An 18780-nucleotide genomic window follows, 5' to 3' on the forward strand; every position below is an offset into this window, starting at 1 on the left:
CCATGGCTGAGTGGGGATTCAAACACTGGCTTCCAGAATCATCTACACCACACTCAAAAAATTGCACCACACTGGCTCTCTTGCACAAAACCTCTACCTTGCCATTAAATAAAAAAGAGGTTAGGAATCCTATCCAGAAACCTTTTAGCAAGGACTGATGGTTGAGCCATGGCACTGAAAACAGCTTCTGGGGCTGAGATCTGATGAATCCTGGCTCAAATGAATCCCTCTTGGCATTTCTCCACATCTCCTTCCCTGTTCATGTTTTTTTTATCTTTATACAGCTTCCTTATTCACTGCAGAGAAGCAAACTGGCAAGTTATATTCACAGCTGAAAAGTTTGAGTATATCATTGTTACTGTCTTTTCCCATTAAAACTGTCTGCTGCTGTAAAATGCACTTAAAAAAAATTAACTCCGTACAAATCAAGTGGGGTTTCAAATAAGTAGGCCAAGTTGTTGTGGCCTCCATTCAAGACATTTAAGTTCACAAACAGTGTGTGTTCTTTCTAGTTTTGCCCTTGAGACCGGGAGGGATAGCTTGACCTCAATATCTCGCTGTATTTTTTTCCCACCTGAGTAATCTGAACTGTTCTTTCGGCTTGCTTGAATAACTGTAACATGAGTAATTTTCAAATAGAGGACCGATCTCTCCCAAGCAGTCTCAGTGAGAAAGTCTTGGTGGAAATCTAAAGAGGGTAGGATATGAAGAAGCAAAACTCTTTATCTTGAGTTTCACACACTGGGTGAGCCTAAGATAAAGCTTTCCGCTGCCTCCCTCCCACCCTTCTCTTTTTCTTTTAAGTGTCCCAAAAAAACCTTTGGAAAGAGACAGGGAGATAGGCTTCTGCTGGGATAAAATAATTTGTCCCTCCAGTTTGACATTGTTTACCTACCAACCCTCCCTTTCCACACCCATAAAATACTCAGACCATACATAACTCTCCTTCAAACAAAATAAAAATAATTAAAGGTCTAAAAACAAGTATGCTGTACAATTGGGCAAGTTGATAGTTTACTATGAAATTATAACCACAGCTTGGAAATAATAACTAAACAATGCTTTTATAAATAATTAGTTACTTCTAATTAACCTTCCGTTGTAGTAACTAAGGAACAACTAACTTGCATTATAATGGTAACATAATATGAGATCAGTTCACACTTCCTGTGACAGACATGTTACCACAATCACAAGTAGTTACTTTTCTAGTTACAGTTTGTAACTATCTAGGGTGTTTTCTGCCACAGATCAGTAGTTTGTTTTAATGTTATGGTTCTTAAAAAGTAACTAAAAATAATCATTCCAGTTACATTTGAATAAAAAGTAAGTAAATACTTTTACTTTTAAAAATGCAACTGTAACAGTAATTAATTATTGGGGAGGGCATGATTAAAAGTGTAAATGGAACTATAATTACTTACTAAAAACTTCCCAAACTCTGACTCTTCTAGCATTCTTCATTGCTCTCAGGTTGAAGGGATCCAAAACTGTAACTGGATAGGTATAGAATCATAGAATCATCAAGTTGGAAGAGACCACAAGGGTCATCCAGTCCAACCCCCTGCCATGCAGGAACTCACAATCAAAGCATCCCCGACAGATGGCCATCCAGCCTCTGCTTAAAGACTTCCAAGGAGGGAGACTCCACTACACTCCGAGGGAGTGTGTTCCACTGTTAAACAGACCTTACTGTCAGGAAGTTCTTCCTAATGTTTAGGTGGAATCTCTTTTCCTGTAGCTTGCACCTATTGTTCCATGTTCTAGGCTTTGGAGCAACAGAATGTGATCTTCACTTTCATGTCTGAACTGCCTGAACAAGGGTTGGCCATTTCAAGGATTGGCCATACAAAGAAAAACGTACCTTGTGGCAGAAATAGTCTAAAGGACCTGTGTGTGTGTGTACATGCCTTCAAGTCACCTGTTGAGTAATGGTGACCCCAAGAATTTCTTGGGGCTTCCTGTGAAAAGGAAAAGAATGCTCAGAGGTGGTTTTGTACCTAACCACAAAACTGACTCATATGCGCTCCTATATGAGCAGAATTCTAATGACTATGTGAGTCATTGTGCCAACAGGGCAGTTCACAGGGCTGGGTGGCAAGTAAACGCTTGTTCTTCTGGGATAAATCTTCCTACTCTGCAAATACTAGGATCCAATCCAAACCAAAGATCACTGCAGTACTAGTATTCCCCTTACTTTTTCACAGCTATACAAAGACATTTTGGTGCCCAAGAATAGAAAGTATGAATTATACTCTTTCCCTCCATCCTTCCAGTTCTTTCACTTTACCCTAAGGAAGCCAAAGGGAAAAAAATCATTTAGATCTGGAGGCATGGGTTGCTTGGATTTCCTAAGGATGTTGCAATGGCATTGTCAGAAAGTGCTAGGTGCATGAGATCAGTTCAAAGCTCAACTCCTTAATCACTATATACAGCTTCCATTTTCAGTATGAAGCCCTGTTCCCAGTTAAACCATGCCTCCAAATTTATAAAATTCTAAAAATATGTATAAAATGTGGCAAAATCACCACATTCCCAAAACAGCTGAATGGGATATACAGCTGTCCATAGCCTTTCTGCCACTACATCCTATCTGACTGGTCTGGTCACTGGAGAGTTGGTCCTGTAGCAATACAATGCATAGCTCTCCTGAGAACTGCAGTCAAGCCCAAATGCCTCTCTCTTCAGAAAATCAACTTTCTGCCTCAGCGGCTCTCTGGAAAGCTGCTCTGGTTGCAGATTTCTGGTCTCTCAGTTTGAGGTGGGCAGCTGATCCAAGAAACTCCCCCGACCATTGTCTTGCTGTAGCAAAAGAGCAGCCCTAGCCAGACTCACCAAAAACACCTTTTTTCTGCCTGAGATCTTGGCTGGAAGGGATGTGCAACACAATACAACACAATTTACCATGTCTCCTATTCTGTCACTTAAGGTGGAGGATTCCTCTTATTTCTTAAGGACAGCTAGTTCCAATATCCAACAGAACACAGAGGAAAAACAATCTGGATTTTCTAAGTGCGGTAAGCAGGAGAGATTTGGGCAGTGGCATCCAGCTCTTTCAAGCACTGTGTGTGCATGGGTTTCCCATCCAAGTATTAACCAGGGCTGACCCTGCTTGGCTTCCAAGATCAGATGGGATCTGGTGCCTTTAGGGTATCTGGGCCCCAGAAACCCTTAATCAAGTTCTGATAATAGTTAGGGAACTTCATGTGAAGGCAAAAGATAAAAGCCATTTGCAGCGGAAGTATTTATGTTTTACAACACCCCACCACCACACAAATCCTTGACCTTTAGATTCTTCAGATAACATGGGAAGCAGGAAAGGAAAATGTGTGAATTGCCTCTCCTAGTTCAATGGATATTCCCAGGGCATTTTAAGGATATATTGGTGGTTTGTGTGTGTTTAAACTGTGTGCTTGCTGCAGAAACAAGAGCAATGCTGGTACATATGCTATGGAAATGTACAATTCTTTTTAGATTTCTTACAGTCCTAATCTTTAGTAGTTTTGTAAGTTTTGTCTAGTTTTCCAAACCCCACAACATCCATTTAACTATATAAACAAAAATAACAGTATGTGTACTGCAACATCTCAACAGTAAATATGGGAAGGCCATCTGAGTATCTCCAGTTTGCTATTCAATGACTTCCTAAAGCTATCTAGTATTAAAAGGTTTCACCAATGTAATTCAGGCTAGACTACAATGTGTAGGGAGCATAAGAGGCTTGTTGACAGCCCAGTATTACCTGTCAAAAAGGCAGCAATCATGCATCTGAGGAGCCCAGGGATAAGAGAGATGAAATCAGCAAATGTTAGATGTGTGAAATTAAGGGGCCATTGAGACTAACTTTTACCTCAGTTCAGAAACCGGATTAAAAGTGGGAAGTTCATATTGGCCCAGATTCTTTAACACCTGAATTTTTTTTTTAATTTGGTTGTGCATTTATTTTAAGCATTTATATGGCACTTTCCTAGTTAAGCAACATAGTTTAAAACAATCAATGAAAAATAAATCCTGAATTTGAGGTTTGCACACCCATTGAGGGGCAAATGCCCCTTGGCGCGGGTGTTTTGATAGTGGAATTTTACTGGTATCTTCTGAGAAAAACCCGGTCCCAGCAAATGTGAACTTGGCCCCGGTCATGTTCGGGTCAAGTTCAGGGGAGGGATTAGGTCAGAGGGAGGGCAGAGGGTGGAACATGCCTCCCCTTCATGGGGTGGAGGAAGAGGAGGAGGAGGAAGGAGCAGGAGAAAGGGTGCCATGGAGGGCAGGATCGGGGTGAAGGAGCAGGAGGAGGAAGGAGCAGGAGGAAGGATCAAGTTCAGGGGAGGGATTAGGTCAGAGGAGGTCAGAGGGCGGAACATGCCTCCCCTCTCACAGGCAGCTTTCTCTCTCTCTCTTTTTGGAATTTTTATTTTTGACAGACTATGCAAATAGTTCTACAGGCTGATACATATACATATTGATAGAATGTGTGTGCTTGTGCTACATTTCCCTTTCTGCTTGCTGCCAGGAGGGCACTTCACTTTGCAAGAGGCCCTTTTTAAAATTATTTTTTGTGTGTAATATGCAAATGCTACAAATGTTTCCCTTTCAATTTGGCAAATTGATACAATGTGTAAATTTACAGCGCTTTATAAATAAAGGTTAATAATAATAATAATAATAATAATAATAATAATAAGTGAATGCTTTTGCTACATATGTAAAGGCATTTTGGGGTCACAGTCAGAGGGAAAGCAAAGGAAGAGGATGCAGAGATGGCATTCTGGGGTGAGGAATTATTATTATTATTAATATTATTATTGTGACGGGAAGGGGATGGCATGGGGGGAGGCAAGGGCTTTGGAGGTAGCATTGAGCTGGAAATGAATGTGGAATTCCATGACTTTGGGGGAGTCACACTCTCTCAGCCTCAGGGGAAAGGCAATCTCCTTGGAACCAATCTTGCCAAGAAAACCCCAGGATGGGGTCATTTTAGGATTGCCATAATCTGTAATGACCCAAATACACACCACACACGCACACGGAGGTTTTTAAATTTGACAGGTTGACAGAATATGTGCACACTGCTGCCAGTTTTTTTTAAAAAAGGAGGGGGGAAAGCACCCATTCCGTTGGCCAATGGCTGTAGGATACGTCACCTTTGACAAAAGTGGAAGTGAATTTGATTGACAACAGAAGAGGCTCCATTTTAAACCGGTACCGCAAATGTGAACTTCAGAGGGGTAAATTGCCCTGATCGAGGTAAAGGGTAATACGAACCTCTTTCCAGGAATATTCAATGTGGGGGGACCTGGAGTTGCCCAATTCTATCCAGGGCAAATGGGTGAGTGGGAATGGGGCCTAAGTCAGCTCTGGTCCACAAAAGCTCCTACTACAGCACATGAGCTGCAAGGTTCCTTGTTTTGTTTCCATGGGATCACTGACTACCAAAATGAAGTTACAAGTTTCAAAAGACCCTTACAGAAATAACCTGTGTATGTTTGCTGAGAGTACAGCCCTACTGGACATTTAAAAGTATGGCTCTAGAGAAGTTTAAACTAGTATTGTAATACTACCAACAGGAGGGAAATCAAAATGCATTAGTTCAGAGCAAGCGATGCTCTCCTGTGAAATAGCCTCATCAGAGTTGTAGCAGAAAAGCCTTTTGCCTAAGCTTTTTAAAATAATACCCAGTGATGGAAAGGATCAGCTTGAAACATTACTCATTGTGTCTTGATGCTTAATACTGATGCTGCATTATTTATCTGTGCAAGTATTTTCCTGTTACATAACTGCACTGCAAATACAAAGATGAGTTTTATAAATACCTACCCACTGCAAATACACAGCTGATTTGTTGAGGCACAAAGTTAGTTCTTTTTGGCACAAACCTTTCTGTCTACTGATGGCACTGAAATGATTCTGCAGGCTCACATATGCCACAACCTTAAAAACATAAGAAGAGCAAAGACCTATATAATCTAGTGTTCTGCTCTCATCGTGGCTGCAAGGTGGTACATATTTGTTAAGATGCTTTAAACCTGCAGGTCCAGAGACCAATTTTCTGTTCCTGGCACCTTCTAAGTGACACATAGACTGTTCAGAAAGAAAGAAAAGAAAAGAAAAGAAAAGATAGGAAAGGAAGAGATAATTTTTGTGGCAGTTTTTTGGACTATTTGGCCATGTTCTTGAAGAGTTTATTCCTGACATTTTGCCAGTATCTGTTGCTGGCATCTTCTCTAAAGATGCCAGCCACAGATGCTGGCAAAACCTCAGGAATAAACTCTTCCAGAATATGGCCACATAGCCTGAAAAATGCCAAATAAATAAATAAATAAAAAATCCTATGGATTTCAGCCATGAAAGCGTTTGACTTCACAAAGAAAGTGTATATGTGTCTATTTCTGGATTTTAAAAATAGTTTTAAAAATATCTTTAAAATTGTAGGAGAGTTCTACAACCTTTCAGCAGAGGAAATTCACTTTTTTGGTGTGGGGCAGGGAGGTCTGGAGAGGATCAAAGACCACCAAAACAGCCTTGCAAGCAGCCTCAGGATGACACTTTGCCCATATCTGCTTTAAATTTAAAGCTGAATCACAAAGAGCAATGGCACTTAAAAGATCCAATGGCAGAAAAAACAGTGGGTTCTTGGACATGTGTTTCCCATGTAACATTTGCAATAATAATAATAATAAGAAGAAGAAGAAGAAGAAGAACATGAATTTTACACTCTTCATTCATCTATCTTTGCAAATCAATATACATTCCCTTTTGTGGGAAAATCTTTATCCTGCCCTGTTCTGCAAGATAATATACCAGGTTATGAAATAACCTAATTTCCCACTTACACCACAGAAAGAATAACGTATCAATTAGGCTGCGGCATCAGGTGCTACTCACAGGCACCTGAAAATAATAAAGCCAGAGGCTGACATTAGTTCCATTATTGGTGTTAATAACTTACAATGATTAGGAAGATACTAGGGGAAGGTCAACATCTTGGATTCAAAATGTGTAGCCACAGCAGAGAAGTGTGTCTTTCCAGGCTAATGATTCCTCTGTCTCCCTCTAAATGGTAGCGCTTTGGGTATTCTTCCAGTGACTCATTCTTTCATTTAATTTCTACTCAGGCAAAAGTCTTTATACGCAGCCGGAGAATAGGTTTTTTTCCCTAGCAACTGGGGGAAAATGGTTCTACAGTAGTAGTAAACACAGAAGAGACATGAGCCTTCCTACGTTCAATGATTGTCTTCAGTTTTGCACAGAACACAGGTGGAAGCATCTATAAATTATGCTATATATATTTATATGCCAAGAAGTCTGCCATAAGCTGAAAAATGTCTCACGCCGCCCAACCTGTTGAAAAGGTGGGAGAAGTCTCTGAGCCAGACATTCTGTCAAAAGGGGGAAATAAAAACCCAAACAGTTTGCTGTTACATAACCAATTATTTTCTACAGGTCTTTCATCTAAAATTCTCTCCTTCTCAGGGAGGAAAGGGAAAAACATAGCGGTTCTTATCTACAGCAAGTTTTCAGCTGGTAAGACATAACCATATACCTGCATTTTGACATGCAGTAAAATACCTTTCCTACTTTTGGACACAATGACTAAATGATCTCTCTAACACAGCAGGGCAAGAACTCACTATTGCAATGTACATGTCAGCTTGGCAGAGGCGGGATGAGAGATTCATTTGTTTAAAAGAGAAAGAGGTCATTTTAAATAAAGAGATTATTATTCAGTTTTAAATGTAGATGTTTAATCTCTTTTTATGGATTGATCACTGTTTTTATGATTGGGGAGAGGGTTGGGGTTTTGGAGTTTTTTAATTGTAAGTTTTAATTGTTTGATGTTTTAATTATACTGTTGGAATCCGCTTTGATTCCTTTGGGGAAAAGTGGAATACAAATAAATATTATTATTATTATTATTATTAAAGACTTTTGTTGTTGTTGTGTGTGTTTAAATCATTTCTGACTTAGGACGATCCTAAGGGGTTTTCTTGGCAGGTTTCTTCAGAGGGAATTTGCCACTGCTATCCTCTGCAGCTGAGATAGTGTTACTTGGTCATCCAGTGGATTTTTATAGCCAAGCGGGGATTCGAACTCTGCTCTCCAGAGTCATAGCCCAATGTGCAAACCACCAAACCACACTGGCTCTGTTTTAAAGACCAGAAAACCATAAAAACTGATTTCACCACGACAAAACTACTACAGGGAGCATGGGTCCCACACCAGACAACAGGGTCATTATTACAGTATTAAAACCTTTCAGACGGTTCAACATGTGTCTTCTGGCTGAGATGTAAGGTTTTATACTTAAATGGGATTTTGTTAAAAAAACGATATATGTCTGAGCATAAGCTTTCAAGAATTAATAGTCCCAAGAATGCTGCCATCTGGGGTGGGGTAAGGAAATGTTAGAAATGAGATGCTCTGTGAGCTGTTGCCTAGCAACACAAAGGGGTTAGGCCTAGTTGGCTTCCTCTTAGTAGAGAAGGGGGAGTAGTGAGAGGATGGGAGAAGACAGAAAGATGGATGGACAAACAATGAAAAATATTAAGCTAAATAAATAAAAATAAGATGGTGTCTGCGGAGGAACTGCCTTTGTAGCACAGCTGAAATACAGTCGGCCCTAAATATCCACTGATTCAACCATCCACATCTTGAAAATGTTTTTTAAAAATATATAAATTCTCAAAATCAAACCTTGGTTTTGCCATTTTATAAAAGGGATGCTATTTTACTATGCTATTATATTTAATGGGCGCACAGCCAGTGTGACATAATGGTTCGAAGCTGGACTAGGACTCTGGAGACCAGGATTGCATAATTGTCGCTTACTATTTGATGTTCTTTTGATGTCTGTTTATCAAACCATTTCCTGTATTGCTATGTAATGTATATGTATTATTCTACTTGAGAGTATGTATTTTCCCTGGAAGAAGATTAACCATCCATTATGAAGCCAAGCCCTCCCTCCAGTCCTCTGCCTTGGTCCAGGCCTCGGAGGTAGAGAGGAACTGCTGGACTTCTTACCCTTTCCCTCCACCACTCCCTTCTCCTTCTGTGTCATGTCTTTTTAGATTGTAAGCCCGGGGGCAGGGAACTGTCTAATTAAAAAGATTGTATGTACAGTGCTGTGTAAATTTACAGTGCTTCATAAATAAAGGTTAATAATAATAATAATAATAATAATGGTTCAATTCCCTATATGGCCATGGAAACCTATTGTGTGACCCTGGGCAAGTCATACGCTCTCAGCATCAAGGGAAGGCAATGGCAAACCTCCTCTGAACAAATCTTGCCAAGAAACCCCATGATAAGTTCACCTTAGGTTTGCCATAAATCAGAAATGACTTGAAGGCACACAACCTTCAGAGATCTAGGAATCCTAGTAGACCACAAGTTGAACATGAGTCAACAGTATGATGCGGCAGCTAAAAGGGCCAACGTGATTCTAGGTTCAGTGGAACACACTCCCTTGGAGAGTGGAGGTCTGTAAACAGAAGCTAGATGGCCATCTCTTGGTGATGCTTTGATTGAGAGTTCCTGCATGGCAGGGGGTTGGACTGGATGGCCCTTGTGGTCTTTTCCAACTCTATGATTCTAACCACCACTACCACCACAGATTTTGGTATCTATGTATGGTCCTGGAACTAAACCCCAGCAGATATCAAGGGTTCACTGTTTTGCTCCTTGAGAAACAATATCTTCCATAAAAAGCTGAAATCGCAGGCAGCTATTCCTATGGAATACCTGTAAGCATCCTGGAGTGAACTCCTCCTTTCCGTGCCAAGGGAAACCACCACTGCTGCCCTGGAAGGTCTACAACTTGGGGCCATGAAAGACCCATGCAAAGAAGACCACTGGGGAAGAATATTTTCTACTGGGGAAGAATCCAAAAGAAAAGAAAAGAAAAAAAGGGGGGGGGAGTGAAAGAGCAACTTAACGTTTCAGGGAATTATGTGAATGTCCCACAAATGCCAATTTCTCTGTCATGACTTTTGGAAGTGTATCACAGTGCTAGAACCAGCCCAGCCCCAAACACTTTGTTGCCTGAAGCAAGGGACAAAAGGGAATGCCACTACCCTCATTTCACCTATAGGACTGATTGGATTGATAACTGAAACATTTCAATGTTAGCAATGTCCTGCATTGCACCTGAAGGCAACAATCCCTAAGGCAAAACACAGCATCAACATCATGCTGTGGCTACCTGCCTCACAACCAGTATCTGCTGAGGCAGGCGTTTTACATTGCCTAGTATTTATTTACAGCTTCACATAATACATTTATTGTTGTTGCGTGCCTTCAAGTCATTCTGACTTATGGTGAGTAAAGCATTCCTATCCAAGGAGGTTTGCCATTGCCTTCCCCTGAAGCTGAGAGCATTTGAATTGTCCAAGGTCATCCAGTGGATTTCTATGGCTGAGCTGGTAATCAAACCCAATGCTCAAACCACTACATCACAATGGCTCTCACACAATACATAAAATATAGAATTCATTGCATGGGATGCAGTGATGGCCAACAACTTAAATGGCTTAAAAAGGAGATTAGGTAAACACTTGAAAGATACATGCACCAACAGGTAACAACCACAATAACTGCAAGGAATTGGGGTTTGGTTCCAGGACCCCTTATGGATACCAAAATCTGTGGATGCTCAAGTCTCATTAAATATAATGGCATAATAAAATGGTGTCCCTTACATCAAATGGCAAAATCAAGGTTTGCTTTTTAAAAATATGTTTTCAAGCTGTATGTGGATAGTTGAATCCGTGGATAAAGAATTCATGGTATCGCAGGCTGACTGTATTTCCACAAGAACTTCTTCAGCAGGTGGCTATTCATTGCCTTTATGGCCTACTTGTGGGTTTGTAAGATGTATTCAGTCGGCCTATTTTAACTTTTAAAACTGCATCTTAACAGGAGAAAGTTACAGAACTACACAGATGTTCTGTATGACAGAACAGAATAGTTCGTGTGCTCCCATATTTAAATAAAAACATGGATTTGAACCTGCAGTTCAGGTTTATGATCAAGGAAACAACTAACCCAGTACTTAGATTGCACACCCTAGGCAGCTTTTTAATTAATTATACTTTGTATATTCAGCACATACAGCGCTGTGAAAACTTACAGCGCTTTATAAATATAAATTTTGATGATAATAACTATGAGTACAAATAAATATTTAGCTCCTCTTCCTGCCAAGGGTCAGATAGTAGGGTTAAAGATGCAGACACTTCATTGGGAAGTTTGTTAAAAGCTCTATAAATGTATCTAGGATCTTTCAGTGTTCAGAAATCTATCTGGAAAAGAAATTCATTGCTCACTGGTTTCCACAACATCCAGGCTACTAAAGCCATGCTTTTAACATTATTTTAAGGAAATACTAGTGTGTGCACTCATTCCTAACCATACTGAGTTTGGAAAACCAAAGTGAAGCATGCTCCACCAGCCACAAGACTAAATGATGCTGAGTTCATGAGTTTTTTGGTTTGGGTTTTTTTTAAAAAAAGGGAAATGGTAGTATTATGACAATAAGTGGTGAGCTACTTTGAAAATAGTAGGGCATAATTATTTAAAGAAAATAAATGAGAATAAAAATGTACTGTAGCAAAAGCGGAAATGTTTTTGAAAGAGCCTTCTCACTGCAGACCATGGACACTAGGACATAGAGAGCCACTTTCATATATCCCTAAAAATGCATGCTTTCCTTCTTTAATTTTTTCATACTTTCTTTTTGAATGATACTGTATACTGTTTCAAGGTCTGCTTTTGCAGCTTCCTTGAGTTTCAAAAGAAGTTTCCATGAAGTAAAAGGGGTAGGGAGGGAGAAAATAGAAACCATAGGTCCAAAGGATCTTTGCATCCCAAAGCTAACCAAATGATATTCAGATCCTGGCCTTTTTTAGATGATACCTGAAGATGATTGGGGGGGGGGGGAAGAAGTTTGCAGAGGCATCAAGCACTTCTTTTCTCTGAAATATTTATGTCTCTATGCTTCTGCTGCTGACATACAGTCACACTACTAAACAAGCCATGTACAATAATTTTTGTAAAGACACTTTAGAATACCAAAACAAGAACAATTAATAACTGAAGGAGAAGACTAGATACCTGCAGCCAAAGGGCTGACAAATGAAACCATAATGACTTGTAATACAGTCGGCCCTTCTTATACACAGATTTTTTTATACACGGATTCAAGCATCCACATGTTAAAAAAACATAAATTTCAAATATCAAACCTTGTTTTTCCAATTTTTATAAGGGACACCATTTTGCTTTGTCATTATATTTCATGGGGCTTGAGCATCCACGGATTTTGTTACCCACGGGGGATCTTGGAACCAAACCCCAGCGTATAACAAGGGTCCACTGTAATTAGAATGCTTACTTAGGACAAGGAGAGTACAATTAAAAAAATAAAAGTGGCTGAGGATGTGTCCACACTGCAGAAATAAAGCAAAATGACACTGCTTTAACTGCCATGAGTCTATTCTACAGGATCCTGGGATTTATAGTTTGGTGAGGCACCAGAGCTCTCTGACAGACGAGGCTGAATATGTCACCAAGCTACAAATTTCAGGATTCTACAAGATGAAGCCAGGATAGTTAAAGTGGGGTCAAACTGCTTCTTTTCTGTAGCGCAGAAGAGCTGAGACATGAAATTCCCTGAATCTGGAGTAGTTGCCCTGATTTACTGATGCAGAATTCTACAGAGTAAGGGCAAGATATTCACAATCAAACATCCAGTCTCAGCTGTCTGATCTCAGCTCTCCATCTCTTCTGTTCTTTTTTACTAGGTTTGTCATTCATCCACTCTTCTTATGAGTTTCCCTGGTGCTTAATACCCTGGCTGCAGCATTCCTGTTCCTTTTCTTCAGCCAACTTGTGTCTAAGCTCTCTGCCCCTTAGCTTTTCCAGGGATGTTTTGAAGCCTTCAGCTTAACAGAAAGAACCTCTCCCTGTAGGATAAATGTTCCTGTCAAATTGCCAGCTTCCACTTGCTTTTCAAAAAGACGCCTGAAAACATACAATTCTTCACACTGCATTCAGGGATGCCTTCACCATTCCATACCATCGGAGAGACTCAGCTCAAACACTTCACTGCCATAAGCACGATCCAATATTATAAAACAACTTTCTTCAAAATTCATACACTTCTGACTTCAACTGGAAAAATTACAACATGGGAAGGGTGACATCGGGTACTACGGAAATTATGGAGAAACACTGGTGTTTTGAACATTTCTTTTTTTAGAAGCAGACTCACTGTTGCTTCTCCAACAGAAAGGCTTTATTCCTCTTTAAAAGAGATTATGTGCCTCCTTATTGTAAAAGTTAGTGAGGAAAATGGCCCAAAATAACTGAACCAGAGTAAGTAAATGTACACAAAACCCCTCTTTCTCTTAACACTTGCCATAGTCCCTGCACACAACCACTTTTAACATAAGCTTGTGTAACAAGAGATGTGCAACCGATTGATAACCCTGGCTGGCCCTCGATTATGCAAAGCGAGTGTCCATAGCAGGCAGCTAATTTTGAATGACAGTAAAAAGCAAGTTTTAGTTAAGTTATCAGCAGTGCATTGTTTTACTGCTAGGGAGGAAAAGATGTGCTTGTGCATTTTTTCCTAAAGTGCCAGAACAATGTGGTGGATCTTGAAACCCAGGCGTCTTGAGTTTTGTCTGCCTGTGTGTGTGTGTGCACTGGCTGCTGTGACTCAGGTGGCAAAATGCCATGGGTGAAATCTGTCTCCTGCTCCATTCAATGGCTCCTCTACATCAGTCTTGGCACAACCAATTTTTCACATACACAGGATTTTATTTCAACAGTTCCTCCTCCTCATAAAGGGAATAGACAAGTGGGGCGCCACAAGGTTTTGTCCTGGGCTCAGTTTTTTCAACATTTTTATAAAGCGTTTGGATGACAGAACACAGAGCCTGTTCAATGAAGGTGCAGATGACACAAAACTGGGAAGGAGAGATAATACTTCAGAAAATGGTATCAGGACTCAAGACAACAGCATCGGATTGGCGCGCTGGGCGAAAATTAACAAAATGAATTTCAGCTGGTATAAATGTAAGGTACATTTGACTAAAAACAAGATGTTCAAATATAAGATGTGTGATACTTGGCTTGAAATGTGAAAAGGATCTAGGAGTCTTGATAGACCATAATAAGCTTAACATGTGTCAACATGTGTCGACATGCATCTGAGGAAGTAGGTTCTAGTCTATGAAAAATCATCTACAAACTTCTATCTTTTGGTTAGTCTCAAAGGCGTTGCAGGATCCCTTTGCAGATGTGTCAACAGTGGTGTGGTAGCAAAAAAGCCAATGTAGTTACAGGTCAAGGGAAGTAATAGCACCATTTCATCCTCTCTTAATCAGATGTCACCTGGGATATTGTGCCCAGTTTTGGACACCACTCTTTTAAAAGGCCATAGACAAGGTAGAGCATATCCAGAGAAGGATGAGGAAGATGCTAAAGGGTCTGGAAACAAAGCCCTGTAAAGGAAGGTTGAGAGAACAGAAGATGGAACAAGCTTAGAATCATAGAATCGTAGAGTTGGAAGAGACCGCAAGGGCCATTCAGTCCAACCCCCTGTCATGCAGGAAATCACAATCAAAGCATCCCTGACAGATGGCCATCCAGCCTCTGTTTGAAGACCTCCAAGGAAGGAGACTCCACTACACTCCGAGGAAGTGTGTTCCACTGTCGAACAGCCCTTACTGTCAGGAAGTTCCTCCTAATGTTGAGGTGGAATCTCTTTTCCTGTAGTTTGCGTCCATTGTTCCACATTCTAGTCTCTGGAGCAGCAGAAAACAAACTTGCTCCCTCCTCAACATGACATTCTTTCAAATATTTAAACAGGGCTATCATATCACCTCTTAACCTTCTCTTTTCCAGGCTAAACATCCCCAGCTCCCTAATTCGTTCCTCATAGGGCATGGTTTCCAGACCCTTCACCATTTTAGTCACCCTCCTTTGGACACGCTCCAGTTTCTCAATGTCCTTTTTTAATTGTGGTGCCCAGAACTGGACACAGTATTCCAGGTGGAGCCTGACCAAAACAGAATAGAGTGGCACTATCAAGTGAAGTAATAGTGCCACTCTATTCTGCTTTGGTCAGGCCCCACCTGGAATACTGTGTCCAGTTTTGGGCACCACAATTAAAAAAGGACATTGAGCTTGTTTTGGGTCTTCCTAACCTAAAGTGATATTGGAAATGCATTGTCACTTAAATCCTGAAAGTGAAAAAGATGCACATTAATGCTTTTTTGTGACCACTTTAATGGCGGTTTTTGTGCGTGTGCAATCATTATGTGTAATTATGCTATTTTTCTGGGATATTAACGGGATAAACCCCCGATCTCATTTGTGTGATAAACTCCTCTGTAAATTAAAAATGACCTTTTCACTTTTCTAATCTTTGGAGCACCACTTAAAACAAGGAACATATGTACCAGCTAGATCTGGTAGGTGAAGCTTAGAGGAAATTAAGTAATGGTTGTGTTGAGAAGAGGTAGGCAGCAATTTCAACACGTTATTGATCAGAATTGGCTGAAACGCTTCCTCCCCACCCACTGCTGTCTGGGAAGAGAGACAGAGTAACCCAAGACTAGGACTGATGACCAAAACAATCCTTTCCCCTTTAAGCAGATGTCTGAACAGGCTGAATAGAGATCCCTGAAGGACAAGAGTCCTTCAAGGTTGGGTAATTCAAGGTTGGGCAACTAACTGCAGTCCTATACATACTGAGCTTAGGTAAACTCCACCAAATTTAGTAGTATGTAAAAGGATCTTGCAGCCCCTTTGAGACTAACTGAAAGAAATTGATAGCATGAGCTTTCATAGACTTGAGCCTGCTTCCTCAGATGCTTTTGTGTGTGTGTGTGTGTGTTGTGTGTCTTCAAGTTAGTTCTGACTTATGGCAACCCTAAGGTGAACCTATCAAAGGATTTTCTTAACAAGATTGGTTCAGAAGAGGTTTGTCATTGTCTTTCCCTGAGGCTGGGAGCGTGTGTCTTGCCCAAAGTCACCTGGTGGGTTTTATGGCCGAACGGCTATAAAACCCTGGTCTCCAGAGTCATAGTACCAGCACTGAAACTACTACGCCACATTGGCTCACTCAGATACATTTTGTGGCCACCAAATGCATCTCCCGGGGTAGGCTCAAGTCTAGGAAAGCTCATGCTACTGACTTTGATCTTTTAGTTAGTTTCAGAGGTGCTGCAAGATCCCTTTGCATATTGATTTTCCAGAATGGCCCAGCTATGTCTCTGAATTCAGAAGGACTTCCTTCTGAGTAGACACATACAGAACTGTGACACAAAGTAGGCAAATTGAGCAGAGGATCACAACAGACCAACACCAGACAGTGAGTCCTCAGTCATGAAGATCGCTAGGCATGCACAAACACACACTCCTTCCAGTCACACTCACAGGTTATATACAAGACACTGTTTTGCTTTACTATTATTATTTTTGCACTGGTTCAAATGGGGAAGGCTAGGGCGATCCCAGATCTCCCTCCTTGACTTTGCATGCATTGAGTCACATTCTGATGACTAGAAGGTCTGCATCCGCTCTCTAGAAATAATCCAGTTTGACACTACTTTAACTGGCATGGCTACATGCTATGGAATTCTGGGAATTGTGGTGACTGGTGCCATTACTTCTACAATGTGGATGTACAACAAACAACAGCTCCCAGATTTCCATAGCACTGAGCCATGGCAGTTAAAGCTCCAAAACACTCTGATGAAACAATCCAGTTTGAGACCGCTTTAACCGCCTGGGTTGAGTTCTAGGGAAACCCTGTCGCTTATTGTGGCACCAGAAGTCTCTTGGGGCAGAGGCGGCTCAGTGTCTCACAAAACTAGTTGCCAGAGCTCCCTAGCATTGAGCCAGGGCAGTTAAAGCGGTCTCAAACTGGATTCTTTCTGCAGTGTGGACGCAGTCTAGGAATGCAATTTTTTTTTGGGGGGGGGGCTTAAAGAAGTGGGGTGGAGGGAAGGAGGAAATGAACCCCCCCTCTCTCTCTCACACACACAGACACAGAGAGACCCTGCCAGAGAGACCCAGCCACCAGGGTCCCTTGTTCCTTCCCTTCCAGCCTTTTGTTCCCTTTGGTCCCAGGCTGCCTGCCTGCCTCCACGTTTTGCCCAGAGCCACGCCAGGTCCTTTTCCCCAAAGAGGGAAGGCTTTCCAAACCCAAAGCCTTCCTCTGCTACACAGACAGAGACACAAACACACACAAAGGCTAGGCAGCTGCCTTACCTGGAAGGAGAGGAAGGGCTCCCTGCTTCTCCAGCCCTCCTCCACCTGCTTCCTTCAGTTTCCCAGCAAGACCCAACGCCTGGCTCAGGGGCTGGAAAGGGATGCTTCTGCTCCCCCTCTGGAGACCATGGAGACCCCCCTGGGTCACACTCTCTCAGCCTCAGGGGAAGAAGGCAATCATGGCAAAGCTCCCCTGAAAGGGTCTGCTGCCTTTCCCTCCCTCCTCCAGCCACAGCCAGGGATGCAGCAGCAAAGAGCCCCAGCCCCTGCTTTGCAAAAGCAAAGGTGCCTCCTCTGCCTGGCTCTCTCTCTCCTCCTTCTTTGGAGACAAGAGGAATCAGGGTAAAAAGACCCAGAAAGGCTCTCTGGTGGGAGGGATCCCCAGCCTGGAGGAAGGCCAGAGAGAAGCATGATTGGCTGGAGAGGAAGCAGGGGGCGGGGCAGGCTGGAAAGGGGAGGGTCCTTCAGCCCAGCCCCTAACCCTATATCACCCACCCTACACTCAGAGCTGCATCTGCACTGCAGGTATTCAATATTTAATAATAATAATGATAATTTTTATTTTATAAAACAGGTTGGACTACTACTACTACTAATAATAATAAAATAATAATAATATAATGTTTTATAAAATAAATAATAATAATAATTTCTAATAATAATGATAATAATAATTAGTCCTTCCTGTTTTATAAAATTATTACTGTATTATTAAGAATAATAATTGAAAAATAACAATACTTTCTAATAATAATAACAATAAATAGTCTATCCTGTTTTATAAAATTATTAATAATAGTAATAGTAATAATTTCTGCTAAGTTCTAATAATAATTATATTATTTGACGGTGGGCCCGCCTGCAGCAGGCAGCCAGCCTTTATCCCCTTCCCAAGGGAAACAGGTGTTCCTGGCTGGGTACCTGGGTCCTGGCTGGAAGCAGTCTGAGGCCAGCAGCCCACCAGGTGAGATGGAGCATGCAAGTAGCATTATCTTCTCATTTCTAATAATAATTTAATAATAACAACAATTTCTAATTTCTAATAATAATAATTATAGTCCATCCTGTTTTATAAAATTAATAATAACAATAATAATTTCTAACAATAATTTAATCATCATCATCATCATCATGCCTATTTTAAGCATGTAATCTGTACTTGTTTGTTATTTTGTTGTCGGGGGAGAGTTGGGGATTGTTATATTGCTTGTTATGTTATGTTTGATTATTATGCCATGTCATGTTATTTTAACATATGTAATTTGATGTTGGTAATTGATCTGCTGCCAGGGAAGTGCTGGGGATTGCCATTTAGATTATTATGCTATGTATTGTGCTATGTATTTTGGATTTTGTACTCTGTATTCTTTATTTATTTTTTGTTTTTTGTATAATATTGCTGTGATGTTTTTGATGGGAGGTGTATATTGTATTTTTGATGCCTTTGTTTTGTAATCCGCCTTGAATCTGTAAGGAAAAGGCGGAATATAAATAAAT

At 40.9% G+C, this 18780-nt stretch overlaps 1 protein-coding gene across 1 annotated transcript in view; it reads right to left on the reverse strand.

The window, feature by feature from the left end:
• The window catches only part of STON2 (stonin 2), a 91584-nt gene extending 73989 nt beyond the window's left edge, over positions 1-17595 (reverse strand). Inside the window, exon 1 of the mRNA XM_042445946.1 lies at positions 17284-17595. The gene's annotated coding sequence lies outside the window, so the exon portion shown is untranslated. The remainder of the gene's footprint in view (positions 1-17283) is intronic.
• Between the last annotated feature and the right edge of the window lie 1185 nt (positions 17596-18780).

Source organism: Sceloporus undulatus, chromosome 1 (genome assembly GCF_019175285.1).
Source record: "Sceloporus undulatus isolate JIND9_A2432 ecotype Alabama chromosome 1, SceUnd_v1.1, whole genome shotgun sequence".
In the NCBI taxonomy this organism is placed as follows: Eukaryota; Metazoa; Chordata; class Lepidosauria; order Squamata; family Phrynosomatidae; genus Sceloporus; species Sceloporus undulatus.